The sequence below is a fragment of the Littorina saxatilis genome, linkage group LG8 (assembly GCF_037325665.1).
Source record: "Littorina saxatilis isolate snail1 linkage group LG8, US_GU_Lsax_2.0, whole genome shotgun sequence".
In the NCBI taxonomy this organism is placed as follows: Eukaryota; Metazoa; Mollusca; class Gastropoda; order Littorinimorpha; family Littorinidae; genus Littorina; species Littorina saxatilis.
In genome coordinates, this window is record NC_090252.1 from 4,726,495 (window position 1) to 4,743,363 (window position 16,869).

At 41.8% G+C, this 16,869-nt stretch overlaps 1 long non-coding RNA gene across 1 annotated transcript; it reads right to left on the minus strand.

Annotated features, from left to right (window-relative positions):
- Nucleotides 1–636: 636 nt before the first annotated feature.
- Nucleotides 637–15,034, minus strand: LOC138972572 (uncharacterized). The gene is made up of 4 exons (XR_011457668.1): nt 14,893–15,034; nt 1,852–1,967; nt 1,329–1,361; nt 637–729 (listed from the first exon to the last, which is right to left on the minus strand). It is a non-coding gene; the product is annotated as an uncharacterized lncRNA (long non-coding RNA).
- Between the last annotated feature and the right edge of the window lie 1,835 nt (nt 15,035–16,869).

The following is a 16,869-nucleotide window of genomic DNA, read 5'->3' on the forward strand; positions in this document are numbered from 1 at the left end:
AGAGAGAGAGAGAGAGAGAGAGAGAGAGATCACCATTTTCCATTCTTGTATCAATGTGGATTTGCTCTGTTAAATAATTTAATTTTAAACGGAGAGTTTTCATTGAAAGCATTCTTTTTGATAACAAGCTAGCATTTCGACCGTCTCACAAACATCTAAGTAAGTACGTACGACACAAAAGTATCAACACTGTTTGTCTTTTGTGACGCCAATCAAAATGCTAGTTCTCCTTGTTTATATCTCTCATTTCTGTTGGTACATTCCCATGTGAGAATGCTTGAAACACCGATTTTTAAAATGTTGTTTCTTTTGAGCAGAAAGACCGGCGTTTACACTGTCGAGCACGGTCAACCGTAAGTGTTGCTGTAGACAAGAAAGACCATGGATAGGCCCTGACATTTTCGCCAACATTGTGGGGACGAAGACAGTGCATTGTGGGAAATCGGCTACCCAGCCTTACAGATTTGTTACAGTATCATTCCTTGGGCAAAAGCCTCGCTGCGGCTAAAAACACCTCTCCACGTGACGCTTTAAACTGCGTGCATCGCTAAAAAGCGGTCGTTCAGGGAGAAGACCTTACTCGCTCTCTGCTGTCCCGTTACAACCGTTTACCAGTTACTACCGTTACATACGTACCTTTTTTGAATCGACACATGATGGCCACAGCAATGGTCAATACAATCACACCGAAAACTGCCAACGCTGCCGCGATGATGACGGCAGTTGTCTCTGTGAAGATTACAAACTGATCAAACGTGTATCAAAACGTCTTAACCCCTTCACTGAAGGAAGAATGTACATGTAGTTTTACAAAAATCAGAACAAAAAATCAGAACGTACAAGCTATGACTTTTAGACAAAATCTGTAAAAACGGTCTATTGGGGAGACAATCATATTGCAGGGTAATTTCAAAGTAATGGGACTTTTTTATGATCTCATAGTATTGGTATTCTATTTGTCGCACTCTTAATATCATCCGGTCTGGGGCGACAATGTACTCACAGGAAGGCATTATATAAATGTAGGGGGCCAGTAAGCTTTTATCTGTTCTCGCTACGTGTTTCTAATTGTGCCAATTTAAACAGTTTTTCCTCAAACATATTGTGTTGATAGTCGCTGTTTTTGTGGAATGTGTTGGCTAGTTTTGGTGTGTGTGTGTGTGTGTGTGTGTGTGTGTGTGTGTGTGTGTGTGTGTGTGTGTGTGAGAGAGAGAGAGAGAGAGAAAGAGAGAGAGAGAAAGAGAGAGAGAGAGAGAGAAACAGAGAGAGAGAGAAACAGAGGAGGGAGCGTCCCGTTCGAGGAAAAATATTCATGAGATAATACCTACCTTTGAATGTCACAGAGACCTCTTTTGCATCTTCTGGAAAACACACACACACACACACACACACACACACACATACACACACACACACACACGCGCGCGCACAACCGCGCACATATCCTTAGTCATAACACAACTAGTACAGCATTAGTTATCACACTCTAAAATAACAAGTAAGCTTAAGTCTAGTGTTCATGTTTTCGGCTTAACTGTTGGTTTGATAGGTATTACAATTAATTGGATGCGCTTACAATTCTAAATGGTAATTCGTATAACGAGTCATTTCGGAATTGAGTCTAGACAGCAAACCATAACATGAACAGGCAAGTTGTGGTGTTTTTTGTGAATGCCGCTGGCATCTTATTTCTACAAGCAAACTCTTTCAAATTTTGAGAGAAAAAAAAATATATGTAACAGATTTCCGTCTCAATGACAGCACACAACGATGTTCATAAATTGTAAAAACTAATATTTCTATTTGCATCAACTCTATGTATTGTAGACAAAACAACAGTGCTATTCTCACCTAGTGTGAAGTTGACAGTATCGAAGCCAAAACGGTTCCAAACTTTCAGATGCCATGTTCCAACCCTTTGTGATGTCACATTCTCTAGTTCAACAGCTAGGCTGCCTGTAGGAAGCCTGTTAGTGGGGATTGGTGAGGGGGAAAACAATTCAACCTCTTACTTATGTACTATTAATGCTTTCTGTCAATATTAATCTTATTGTCGATTGTCTTCAAAGAAAGAAAGAAAGAAAGAGAGAGAGAGAGAGAGAGAGAGAGAGAGAGAGAGAGAGAGAGAGAGAGAGAGAGAGAGAGAGAGAGAGAGAGAGAGAGAGAGAGAGAGAGAGAGAGAGAGAGAGAGAGAGAGAGAGAGAGAGAGAGAGAAAGAGAAAAGGCGAAGGCGAATTTGTATTGTATCAAACACAATGTGTACGTACAAGGGGGGAGAACATAATTTACAGGTGAACTAAGTGGACGCCAACTTGACCGTCCGGAAGCAAAGCAACATTAAAATCAACACATGGAACAAGAAGCGAAAGCAGAAAAGAAATACAGCAAGATGAAGACAAGGGTTATTGGCTCACGTAAGTGTAGCCTATGCGATCGTCATTACATTTAGTCAAGTTTTGACTAAATGTTTTAACATAGAGGGGGGAATCGAGACGAGTGTCGTGGTGTATGTGTGTGTGTGTGTGTGTGTGTGTGTGTGTGTGTGTGTCTGTCTGTCTGTCTGTCTGTTTGTCTGTCTGTCTGTCTGTGTGTGTGTGTAGAGAGATTCAGACTAAACTACTGGGCCGATCTTTATTAAATTTGACATGAGAGTTCCTGGGTATGATATCCCCGGACTTTTTTCTTTTTTTCGATAAATACCTTTGATGACGTCATATCCGGCTTTTTGTAAACGTTGAGGCGGCACTGTCACACTCTCATTTTTCCATTAAATTGATTGAAATTTTGGCAAAGCAATCTTCGACGAAGGCCGGGGTTTGGTATTGCATTTCAGCTTAGTGGCTTAAAAACTAATGAGTGAGTTTTTTCATTAAAAATCGGAAACTTGTAATTAAAATTATTTTTTTGATAAACGATCCAAAAATAATTTTATCTTGTTCTTTGTCATTTTCTGATTCCAAAAACATATACATATGTTATATTTGGATTACAAACAAGCTCTGAAAATTAAAAATATAAAAATTATGATCAAAATTAAATTTCCGAAATCGTTTTAAAAACTATTTCATCTTATTTCTTGTCGGTTCCTGATTCCAAAAACATATAGATATAATATGTTTGGATTAAAAACACGCTCAGAAAGTTAAAACGAAGAGAGGTACAGTAAAGCCTGCTATGGAGCACAGCGCAATCGCTACCGCGCCAAACAGGCTCGTCACTTTCACTGCCTTTTGCACTAGCGACGGACCACGTTAAGTTTCATTCTGTGAGTTCCACAGCTTGACTAAATGTAGTAATTTCGCCTTACGCGACTTGTTTTTGTCTGTCTGTGCGTATGTATGTATGTATGTATGTAAGTATGTATGCTTATGTATGTATGTATGTATGTATGTATGTATGTATGTATGTATGTATGTATGTATGTATGTATGTATGTATGTATGTATGTATGTATGTATGTATGTATGTATGTATGTCTGTGGTAGAAACTTTAACATTTGACTAAACACCGAAATACTCATTTTACCTGGTTATTTTTCAAGCACCATCTTCAAACTATTGAAGTAATGATCAACATTTTGTCGGCATGTGTGTAGTTAAAGTGTGTATCCAAAGAAAACGGGTGGTGGGGGGTTTTGAGGGGGTAAAAGCAGGTGACTGGTTTGTGTCGTGTGTGGTATGTAGACCAGGTCAGGGGTCAAGATCAGGTCAGGTCGCGTGAAGGATTGTGGTATAGATTCACTTTTCAGTTCTCACCTCTGCATTCGCCGATTCGGGGAAGGCGATTTCACATTGTTCGGTTTCTTAGCTCCAGAAAAATAGATAAAGAAGATACCAAAGGAGATTTCCTACAGTTTGTTCTGCACAGCGTGTTTCCAGTGTCTGCGCGAGGAAGAGCTGTCGAAAGCGCAGTGTCGATCTGGCAGTCGTGTCCCCGGTAAGTACAGACAGATCCAGTGTTTCCCACTCGTACAACGTGTCACCTAAGGTTACTCAGTTACTGATAATCCGTTTTGTTTAGTTTCTTTTTATTTCAGCAGACACGGATATTAAACACAGTGCTAGGCAGTCACCTCTAGTAAAATGAGTTGATCTAAAGTGCCTGTAATGTTTGGATGTCTTTGTTCTTGGTTCGGTTTATGTGAATTTCAAGACTTGCAGTAGAGTCTCAAGTTTGCTCTGCCCGTATAAAACTGTCCACCATTTATTTGAACAGGCAGATATAAGCAGGGGTGAATATTGGCGGTCGCCCGCTCGCCCCCGGCGGGTTCAAATCGCGTCGGGCGGGTTCGAAATTCTTCTGAAATCGCCCGCCGGGCGGGTTCAAATTTCGCTGAAGCACAAAGTTGTTAGGCAACGTAGTCAATCGGAACGGCCGGCGAACAAATATCTCTGCGGGCGATATCAAAATCTGTCACTTCTCTACTGCCCACTCATCCCCCCCCCCCCTTCCCCCACTTTGAGAAGGACTCAGGACTACCACCAATCAAGGCCAGACACATTGGCTAGACAGCTACCCCCCTCCGCCTCACTTGACCGTGTCAACACCCCTCCAGTGCCACGAGCCGCTGGCGATTTCATCAGCAGTCAAAATAGTTTAACCCCCCTCCGTCCCCCCTCTTTGCGCTATTCACTTCACCCCTTCTCTTATCTTATCCTGCGCTCACTAATCCTTCAGAGACTTTCACATGTTGTAAAACAGTTTCCTCTCAGATTGCAAGTACCAGTCATTGACCCAGGTCTCAAGGCCAACCAGCTTTTACAATGCATCTGCCTTTGATCTGACAGCCCATCCAGAGCAAACATATTCCCCCTAGCCCTCTGTATTTTACCTTTGATGTGCCTGCTATGTACCACTGATCCAGTTTCTGGGAAATGTATATAATTATGTCATTGACTGCAGGGATACTCATTGAGACCGTTTTCCAAAATATGTTAACACCAGCTTTGCTGACCAGTGACAGTACTACTGCTGTCAATTATTTCCCTTCAACTAAGGAAGTAAAAAAAACCACCACCGATCCACTATATGTGATAAAGAAGAAAAGACAGACCTTCAACAATAGGACAAGGGATGCAACTCTGCTGAATCAAAAGCATAAAGATCACCTGTGAACAATTCTAGGATCAGGAAATCTGAACATCTGTTTGTTTTCATTAGGAAATAGAAATGAAATATAATGCTTTATTATTTATGACTTAAGCTGTGGTAGATTTGGCTGGTATGCAACTTTTATACTTATGCTTGATTTAACAGTAATATTAATAACACAGACATAAAGAAAAAGAAACAAAACAAGAAAGCAACTTAGAATTTTGTTTGTTTGTAGTCAGCTTTTTATACTTGGTTTTACACAACAAAAAACAATTTAAATTAAAAAAAATTATGCTGATTTACTCTTTTGTAGTGTGTGTTTATGTGGTAGGTAAAGTTCCATAGTAAATTACTTTGTAAATTGTGTGGTAGGGGGTACATAAAGGGGGTAACGTTTAGTGTGTGATTGTGTGACAGGTGTGAATGTGGTTTTGATTTCTTGTTTCTTTGTGGCGGCTTTTATTTTAAATTCTTTATTAAAACAAGACAAGGTATAATTATCATTTTATTAAAACATAGCATTTTAGTCATCAAGGTTTGTGTGTGTTTGTGGTAGTTATTAGTAGTGCAAATCCACATGTATGCATTATAAGTATGAATGTACCACGGGGGATAACTGGTCAAAGGCCGAGCGGAAGCCGAAGGCGGCGCCTGACACGTGTGAAGGCAAGTTTTGTCTGTTTTCTAGGTATTGTTTGATTTATGTCGGAAATTTGTTTCTCGATGCATAAAAAGTCAGGGAGCGTTTGATATTTGCCCGTAAATAGCCTTCAAAGCTGAAAATGTCGGCGATCGAGCACCGGAAATGGCTGTTAGATGGGTTTTGCAAGTAGAAATGTGCTTTATTTCACCAAATCAGCTCGTATTTGGTATGGGTACGGGATTCTAGAGGACGAAGGAGTCATAAGAGGTGCAAAGAAGTGCTATTTGGGAGTAGAATAAATCTTCTGAGACAGTAGACAAGAGAAGGTCATATTTGAGAGATGCGCGTAGGCCGATAGTCTTTCCGACAAGCGAATGATACAGCAGATTAAGGCAAAAAAGAGAGGTCTGTTTACGGTAACATGGGGTGAACAAATAGGGTCGGTAGGTCGGCTTTTTTTTTTTTTCGCAGGTGGCGAACACCACTGCGTGCATCCATTTTGAAAGGAAGTAACACGAGTGACGACCCTTTACTCCGAACAGTACTTTGAGCTTACCTCCCTTCTGTCGTCTGCTGTTTGAGCGCAAACAGCTCTATTTTGGATGCGTTTTTCTTTTTCAGACGATCCAAAAAAAAGATTAGGGTCGGGCCTAAAAACTAGGGTCGGTCGGGTTACCGTAAACAGACCTCTTTTTTGGGGGGGCCTAATCATTCGTTTTGATCAGAAACCTAGTCTCTAGTTTTTATGAATGAGTTTTTTAATTAAAACAATCACGAGAACTCTCTCGCTTACCCTTAAATCTTTATCCTTGTAAAATAAAGTTATCTCTCTCTCATAGTTTCTTTCTGGCCTGTTGGCAAATCTTCTCTCACTCGTTGAAATAATAGAAAACTGTTGATAACACATGGTACCCGGGGGGAGGGGGGGGGGGTAAGTTGGCGCAAGGGCAGCTGATGGCGGTGCCATTTGATGTCTGATTCGATCGCGGGGATGCATCGGCCGTAGTTGTTGTTTTTTTTTTTTGGGGGGGGGGGGGGGGGGGGGAGTGGCAGCAGATGTTGCCTGGAAGCGTCGTTTTGCACTCTGTGTCTCTGCCCGGGTTTGGCAATATCGCCAGGAAGAACTTTTATCCAAAGTCTCTGTTCAATAGTTTTCTTGGAATCACCCCACACACTGGCCAACACATACCAATACCAACACCCTTGTCTCGATTCCTGGTCTAACTGTCAAAAAAACACATTCAGTCAAAACAGTTTAGGAAACAACACATTTCAGTACTATTGGAAATTTGCTGCTGATCACTACTGGCAAATGGCTACTCTGCACTGGGGCATTTTTTGCAGTGACGCGTAAGGCAGGCTTTCCATTTATATACTTTGGAACAGCCCCCACAGACATATTGCCTGCCCTCGTGGCTTCTCCTCCTGTGGTCGGCCAGACTGCTTCTACTCGCAAAGGCCATGATACACAACTTGCACCCATATGGTTTCTGGCCACCACATGAATGGGAGTGCTGTGTTAACATTTTTTTTATTGCAAACTTCTTTGCACATTTGTGGCACTCAAAAGGTCTTTCATCTGAGTGTTTGTTCTTGTGGTGTATTTCGAGCAACTTTGGTCGTTTGAATGTTTTAAGACACCCTGGTTCTGTACACACCACGGGTTCACCTTGGTAGTGCACTTCCCTTACATGTCTCTTCAGATTATTGCCATAGGCAAACGATTTGCCACAATGGTGGCATATGGCCGGAGCAGCGGATCCGGGTGGACCTGGCACAGGTCCATCTTCTTCTTCCTCCTCCTCCTCTGCCACAAGAACCATTTCTTCGTCTTCAGACTGCATCTGTATAAACAGATGCTCCAAACCCATTAGAATGAATGTGTGTGGGTGTGTATGTATGGGTGTGTATGTGCGTGCGTGCGTGCGTGTGTGTGTGTGGGTGTATACGAGAGACAGCTATTTGGCTTAGTGTGTGTGCCGTTATCTAAGGGCAACAGGGTACGTGTGCTTCTAAGTTGATCACTATTTACATTGACAATGATGCACAGAACCGTTTTGCTGCACTGTACAGATGTACGCTTTTCTGAAATTTCGTTCACACGTGCCGCGTCTGCTATCCAGTTCGCGGTAGGATTAGAATATATATATATATATATATATATATATATATATATATATATATATATATATACCAAACCGATGTCAAATACGAGCTGATTTGGTGAAATAAAGCACATTTCTACTTGCGAAACCCATCGAACAGCCATTAGGCTAAGCGAGAGAGTTCTCGTGATTGTTTTAATTAAAAAACTCATTCATAAAAACTAGAGACTATGTTTCTGATCAAAACGAATGATTAATCTGCTGTATCATTCGCTTGTCGGAAAGACAATCGGCCTACGCGCTTCTCTAAAATATGACCTTCTCTTGTCTACTGTCTCAGAAGATTTATTCTACTCCCAAATAGCACTTCTTTGCACCTCTTATGACTCCTTCGTCCTCTAGAATCCCGTACCCATACCAAATACGAGCTGATTTGGTGAAATAAAGCACATTTCTACTTGCAAAACCCATCGAACAGCCATTTCCGGTGCTCGATCGCGGACATTTTCAGCTTTGAAGGATATTTACGGGCAAATATCAATCGCTCCCTGACTTTTTATGCATCGAGAAACAAGTTAAGTCATCGCTGAATCAGTAGCTTACCTTAAATCCCGACATAAATCAAACAATACCTAGAAAACAGACAAAACTTGCCTTCACACGTGTTACGAGCGGCCTTCGGCTTCTGTTCGGCCTTTGACCGGTTATCCCCCGTGATGTACGTCTTTTGTGTATGTGGTTAGCACGCGACGAGCTGCTGGGGCGGTTGTAAGAAATCCCGGCAGGTTGGGGGCCGGTTGGGATTTTGGGGGGCCGGTTCAATTTTTGACTTTCCGGCCCCCCTGGCCGGTAGCAAAAAAAGTTAAGGAAACGGAATGAATCTGTTCTCAAAGTCAAAATTATTATGATTTTGCATCAGTTTCAAAACATGCTCTGTCATGGTTCTGTCTTTAAAATGTGGTACCTTGCAACAACTTCCTTAAATTTGAAAGACAGTTTTTGAATGCTAGATCTACTTAGATCTGTATTGCGTTTAATTCCAGACTCCTCTCTTTGATTGGACTGTTTGCTGTTTACGCACTATCATGATTCGCTAATGTATGTAACGTTTGGTAAACTTACCTTGCAACAGCTAATTCCTTGTCTTTGTTGGTATTTTTTTTCAAGGCAGCACAACGTAAGATAGCTTCTTTTGGACAGCAGGTAGAATGCGAGTTTTGAGACAACGACAGTCGTCCAAAGAAAGCTTGCTGTGGAATTTTGTTCTACATAATGGTACATGTGATTCTGTATTTTTCTGCGGTTAATGTTAAAGCTTAATGTTTTTTTTTCCTCTGTTGGTTTCTTCCTCCTGAGTTGATCGTTATTGTAGCATAACAGACGACACGTTACGGATGTGATTGGGGAATTGTCTCCCTTACATGTGTACTCGCCAATGCCAGCTACCGGAGTGAGACAGTACGAATAAACAGGCAGTCAAAATTAACTACGAGTTCGAGTGAATTAGTATGTTTGTGCTTCGAGCAGGTTATGTCAGTCTTACCCTTGGGAGCGAGTCTACAATCTGGCGACGAGGATGGGATAAGTAACTTAGATTTAAACACGTTTTTCGTCATTTTCTTGGCCGGTCGATCGAGTGAAATCGTGACGTCATTGAAAACTGTGTGAAAACTGTGACGTATTCAGAAAGATGGCAGCGAACATTTTCTGTGTTGACAAATTCGATTCAACTGGTGACCCATCTAGCGTGTCTTCGAGATGGACAAGATGGAAGAAAAGTTTCGAGTTGTACATTGCTGCAAGAGGAGATGTGGAGAATAACCTGAAACGTCCACTGTTGCTCCACTGTGCTGGAATGGAAGTTCAAAACATTTTTAATACACTGGATGGGGGAGCAAGCTACGATGAGGCAATGACTGCCCTGGATACATACGTCAAGCCCCTGCAGAATGAGACTTTTGAACGCCACCAGTTCAGGCAGATGACGCAGAAGGCAGGTGAGACGACGGCGCAGTTCGTTACACGTCTGAGGCATAAAGCAGAGAACTGCAACTTCGGTGCTGCACGTGATGCGAGCATCAGAGATCAAGTCATCGACAGATGTCCAGACAGAGCACTGCAAGCGAAACTTCTTACAAAGAGAGCTTTGACATTGGGACAGTTACTTGAAAAAGCACAAGCTCATGAGGCGGCAGTTTCACAGGTGAAGCAGATGGATGGCAGAGCAAGTGAAAAGGAAACTGAACTTGTTAGTGCTGTTTCAAGACCACGACCCAGGAAACCGTTTGACCGCACTGACAGAAAGACTAAAACAGAGTCAGACAAACACGGACTGAAATGTTTTCGGTGTGGAAAGACAGGACATTTTGCAAAAGATTCGGCATGTCCCGCAAAAGGTAAATAATGCACAAAATGCAAAAAAATGAACCATTTCGCTTCTGTGTGCAAATCAAAATCAAAGCATCTGAACAATGTGCGTGAGAGTGATGATGATGATGAGCATGCATTTGTTGTTGACAAATTCTACAATTCCACAATTGATGTTGTTGTGGAGGGTGTCAATATGTCAATGATGATTGATTCAGGGGCAAGCTGCAACATCATTGTTGATAGGCAAAACTGGGAACAGTTGAAGAAAAAGAAAATGAAGTTTACATGCAAGAAAGTTGACAAACCAAGAAAGCTGTATGCTTATGGGCAGGACACACCTCTGACAGTAGCAGGAACATTTCAGGCTGAAATTGTTGTTCCTGGGGTTTCAGAAATTCACACAGCTGAATTTGTTGTCATTGAAGAGAAAGGCAAAGTCCCTCTTTTGGGAAAAGAAACATCAGAAAAACTGGGTGTTTTGAGAGTGGGATTGCCAAGAGAACCTGAAACTGTCAGATCTGTGTCACTGTCAAACAAACCAGAACAGAGGTACCCAGAGTTGTACAAAGGGTTGGGTAAACTGAAGAATCAAAAGATTACACTGCATGTGAACCACAATGTAAACCCAGCTGTTCAGGCAGCTCGCCGGATTCCATTCAGCCTCCGGGAAAAGGTTGAAAAGAAAATCGCGGAGCTAGAGGAACTCGACATTATCGAGCGCGCAGAAGGTCCGACTTCGTTTGCTAGCCCGATCGTAGTGGTTCCTAAACCCAACAATGATGACATTAGGCTATGCGTAGACATGAGACAGGCCAATGAAGCAGTTGAGCGTGAACGTTTTTCTATACCGACTATCGAAGAAACACTGATCGAAATGAACGGAAGCAAAGTTTTCACAAAGCTTGATTTGAAGTGGGGGTTTCATCAGCTTGAGTTGTCTGAAGAGTCGTGTCCCGTCACAACATTCGCAACACACATCGGATTATTTCGGTACAAGCGTTTGATGTTCGGAGTGACGTCAGCGCCAGAAATCTACCAACATACTATCCAAGACGTGATTCGTGATTGTCCGGGTGCACGGAACATGACAGATGACATCATCATACATGCAGAAACAGTCGAGGAACATGACCGGAGACTCGACAAGGTACTACGCACACTACAAGAGAATGGCCTCACACTCAATCCAGACAAATGTGTCTATCGGATGTCCGAACTTCAGTTCATGGGGTTCCTACTCTCGGAGAAAGGGATAGGGCCAACATCCGCAAAAGTAGAAGCCGTGAAAAACGCAAAACAGCCGACTTTAGCGTCGGAAGTCAGAAGCTTCTTGGGGTTAGTGAACTTCAACGCTCGCTTCATAGAAAATTTGGCTACCAAAGCCGAACCACTGAGAAAATTGACTAGAAAGAACGCACCATTTCAGTGGAAAACAGAACAAGAAAAGGCATTTCAAACTTTGAAGGATGATTTGTCGAAAGCTGAAAACGTCGCGTACTTCGATCCAAAAGCCGAGACGCGTATTGTTGCAGACGCGAGTCCAGTCGGACTAGGTGCAGTTCTCACACAAGTTCAGAACGGTGAGAAAAGAGTGATCTACTATGCTAGCCGTAGCTTGTCGGATGTCGAACGACGTTACTCACAAACTGAGAAAGAAGCATTAGCTCTTGTATGGGCGTGCGAGCGATTTCATCAGTATGTGTACGGTATTGAGTTCACACTTGAAACCGACCACCGCCCACTGCAGTTCATCTATTCCAAACGTTCGAAACCGTCGGCGCGTATCGAGCGATGGGTGCTTCGGTTGCAGAGCTACCAATTCACGGTGGAATACTTGTACAAGCCGGGCTCACAGAACATTGCCGACTCGTTGTCGCGACTCGTGAACCAAGACACTGAACGTGTTTGTGGTCGAAACGTTGCGGAAGAATATGTGTACTTCGCTGCAAAGAAGGCCGTACCGAGGGCAATGACAGCACATGAAATTAAAGAGGCATCAGCTGTAGATGAAGAGTTGTCTGCAGTGAGAGAGTGTATCAAATCAGGAAACTGGGAAAAATGCCCGAACGTAGCATACAAAGCACTGAAAGATGAGTTGACCAGCCTTGGGAAACTTGTTCTACGTGGCAAACGCATTGTGATTCCGAAAGCACTGACAGAACGCGTTGTTGAAATAGCACACGATGGACACCAAGGGGTGGTGAAAACAAAAGAAAGAATTCGAACCAAAGTGTGGTGGCCCGGTCTCGACAAAGATGTTGAAAAATGTGTACGTTCTTGTCACGAATGTCAAATTGTCGGAATGCCGTAAAAGCCAGAACCGATGGTTCGAACCACATTCCCAGATGGTCCATGGGAAGACTTGGCAGTTAACTTGCTTGGCCCGTTGCCAAGTGGAGAGTCGATTCTAGTTGTAGTAGACTACTATAGCCGGTATTTCGAGACCGCAGTTCTGAGAAATACAAAAGCAGAAAAAATTGTGGAGTGTCTGGAAACAATGTTCACAACACATGGGCTACCATTTTCCCTGAAATCGGACACTGGTCCCCAGTTCATTTCCGCCGAATTCAAACAATTCATGACTACACACGGAATTATTCACAGACACACAACGCCATTGTGGCCACAGGCCAATGGTGAGGTAGAACGCCAAAACCGAACATTGATGAAAGCGATCAAAATAGCACACTCCGAAGGCAAAGACTGGAAAAAAGAGCCGAACAAATGTCTGTTGTCATACAGAACCACACCACATCAGACTACTGGAGTTAGTCCAGCAGAACTGCTTTTCAAGCGCAAACTTCGGACAAAACTTCCAGATATTGATTCCATCGTCAAGGCTGAACTTGATGAAAACATCCGTAACCGTGACAAAATTCGGAAAGAAATAGGGAAACAGTATGCCGATGATAAGCGCCGTGCAACAGAAACAACGATAGATGTAGGTGATGACGTGTTGCTTCAGAAAAGTATATGCGTTAGTAGTTCCAGGAAGCCAATGTGCCACACACATTCCAAGCAAACGTGAGCCGAGTGAGATGATGAATAAAGAAACATGTATCCTTGTGTGAAACTGTTCATAATGCATTGGGACACATTTTGAAAAAACTGTAGCAGAACTTATAGAAACGCACAAAATATGTTGGTATGTGGACATATTTGAACGAGAAAGGTGGACGGCCGGAGGATCTGCAAGAGCACAGTAATGAGGAGCCCGTTTGGACATTCTTTTTTTTTTGAGAAATGAAAATAACCGTTTTAGGGTCGGCGGGCAAAAAATAGGGTCGGTCGGGTTACCCTAAACCAACATATATTTTTGTTTGGCCTAAACTGATGCAACGTAAATTTGGAAACATACAGCTAATCACATATTATAGGTATGACCACCAACCAATCTAGATACAAACGCATGATAACTAGGAAGGCGCTAATTCAGATGAGGAAATATTTCCTGTGATACCCAGTTGCTAGTATCATATATAGTAGCTAAAATATGATGCTTGGAAAAGACACAGATTCGAGATCGTTAACACAACACTGCCGTTGTTTTACGGTTACACATCAAAAGCAAAAAGCTAGGAACAAGTAGGTGGCAATGAAAAGTTATACTTTGATGCAGCACATATCACATGATATAGACCTTATCATTACTCTTCTTTTCCCCATCCATCCCATCCGCCCCTGGCTAAAAATCTTAACAAAATCTTACAACGACTATACTCATCAGGCTAAACGTGAAAAGAGAAACATGTCCTGTGATGTCCTTTCATATTGCTGATATCAAAGTGTTGAATCGACCAAAGTTCAAGTAAAGTAACGGGTAGTAAAAGCGAATCTTAATAAATGTGGGAAAAAGTGTGCTTTGATGGGAAACAGATTTCTGCTCAATTTGAGTACGGTCCAACTTAGGTAACAGGAAGTAAAAGCATTACAGTTAGACTTTGAACAGAGGTTTGAGAGAGAGAGAGAAGGAGAGAGAGAGCGAGCGAGCGAGAGAGAGAGAGAGAGAGAGAGAGAGAGAGAGAGAGAGAGAGAGAGAGAGAGAGAGAGAGAGAGAGAGAAAAAGAGAGAGAGAGAGAGGGAGAGAGACTGAGAGAGAGAGAGACACGCACACACACACACACACACAAAACAGACAGACACAATCTATTTTATAAGGATAAGGGTTAAAATAAAGGAGAAAGGGAGAAACAGACAGACAGACATAATCAGAGGAAGGGACCGAGAGGCAGGCAGTCAGGCAGAAAGACACACAGGCAGAGACAGACTCAGATTCAAAACTTTATTTCAAAAGGATGCAGGATTTAGGCAGTGATCCAGCAATGTGTCCCTCAAAGACACACATGGCAGATACAGTACATTATGACACGTATAAAACAGCCGAAAGCAATAACTTGCTAACATTGAATGTGTAATCGGGTTAACAGTAAGAAAAACGATGATTATAATAACGAGAATGCGATGTGATGATAGCCAGTTCTGTAAGGTAGGGTGAGAAATATCGTTTACAATTATATGTTCGAACATTTTCTTTAAAAGACGAGAGAACGTGAAATGTTTTCCAGAATTTTGGAAGTGAATTCCACACACACGATCCGCAGTAAGAGAAACTAGAGAAACCGAAAGAGAGGGAGAGACAGACAAAAGACAGAGAGAAAGACAAACAGACAGACACTCACGTTTGACACTTGGGCCTATTAATCCTTGCTTGACTCTTGTCAATGATTCCTTGTGGTGGAAGTCTTTGCAGGGTGCAGTTTGTGATGTTCAGTCCGTGTGTTTTGATAGCAAACAGAAGAGTTCTGGAGTTGGCAGGAAATGTGTAGTTGCTTTCATCAAAGTTTGGCTTGCCTGACAAAAAAAGCATACGATTCGTGGATGTTTAAAAAACACCAGTTTTTACTTAAAAGGAAGACACACACACACATACACACGACACAAATTAAATGATAAATGAACAAGTAAGAAAATCAGCCATTTAATAAATTAGTCAATACACGTCGATCATAAAACCAATACTCACATCTTACAAAAAGATGTTCACTGCGGGTTTCCAGGGCGCTTGGGACTCCACAACTTACTGTGCCATTGTGGTGACACTTTGCGTTAGTTGTGTAATCAATCCGGCGTGGTGTCTTTTGGATTGCTGGTATAGTTGTTTCAACCTGCTGTCCGTTTATGTAAAGTCTTGCCAACTCATGCGAAAGGCCCTTTTCCCAGGTGCAGGTTATTGTTACAGCAGAATTCACGTCCACGTCCGCTCCTGATTTGCCGTTTCCGTTCACTGTTAAACTGGTGATTTGTGCAGGCTCTGGTGATGAATGAAACAGAATGAGCAAGCTTGTGACCATTGAACAGACTTACACAGGCCTTAATGTAACTTGTAGAAATATTTTAAAAATTCTATTATACGCCGATGATATCACTTTGTTTTTGAGAGACGCGGATGACGTTACAATGGTTCTACAGATTATAGACGTATTTTCGGAGGTGTCAGGCTTGTGCTTGAATAAGCTAAAGTCTGAAGCAATGGGAATTGGATCAAGTAAAAATATCAATTTTAATTTTGAGGTAAAATGTGTTCGGCAGATTAAAATATTAGGAGTAAACTTTAACAGCGAGAAAAGCGCATCCGAAATTGAACTAAACTGGTCAAGTAAAATTGATAAGATTAAGCAAAGCATCTTCACTTGGGAAAAAAGGAACCTGGGCATTCCTGGAAAAATTTGCATTATCAAAACTTGTCTGCTCTCACAGTTAGTTTATTTAATGCAATCTATTTGTATCCCTGACAAAGTGCTGCAGGAAATAAACACAATATTATATCGTTTTCTGTGGAGGAAAAAAGACTGTAATAAAAAAGCATTTGAAAAAGTAAAAAGAGTTGTTTTAAATAGCAGTACCGAAAAGGGTGGTATTGATATGATAGACGTCAAAACAATGCAAAACTCCTTCTTATGTCAATGGTTAAGCAAACTCTCATCTGGCAACCTTTCATGCAAATGGACATGGATCCCAAACAAATATTTTGAAGGGTTCGGTTGTGGCTTTGCCTGCTTTACTACAGCTATTCGACCGTCTAAGTTTAAGGGAATTGGAAGAATAAAATCGATATTTTGGACAGCTGTTGCTCGAACATGGTTAGAACATAATACAATTTCTCAGAACGATTGCGTGCAAGACAACTGCTTATGGAACAATCCAAGTATAATTTATCAAAATAACGTTCTGTATTATGAGAACTGGGCCCGGTCAGGCATTACGTATGTAGGAGACATGTTAGGTAATCACGGTATCAAGTCCTATCCCGCTATCCAAGCAAGTGTTTACGCTTCACCTGGCCTCTACTTGGAATATATTGTAGTTCGATCAGCAGTATCTGAATATATTAAGAAAAGCAATTATGATCCTAACCAACCTGTATTGAATAGACAAAACAATCTTCTTTTCAATAAAACGAGTATTAAAAGTGCCAGGCAATTCCGTGAATATATTGTTGAAGAAAAGTACACTACCCCGAGATCTATCAACTTCTGGCGTGATATGTTTGGCATTAATGTCGACCAGTCACATTGGAACCTGGCCAAAAATGTAACCCAAGAATCCAGATTAAGAGAGCTGCACTGGAAAATATTACACACGATTTATCCAACAAA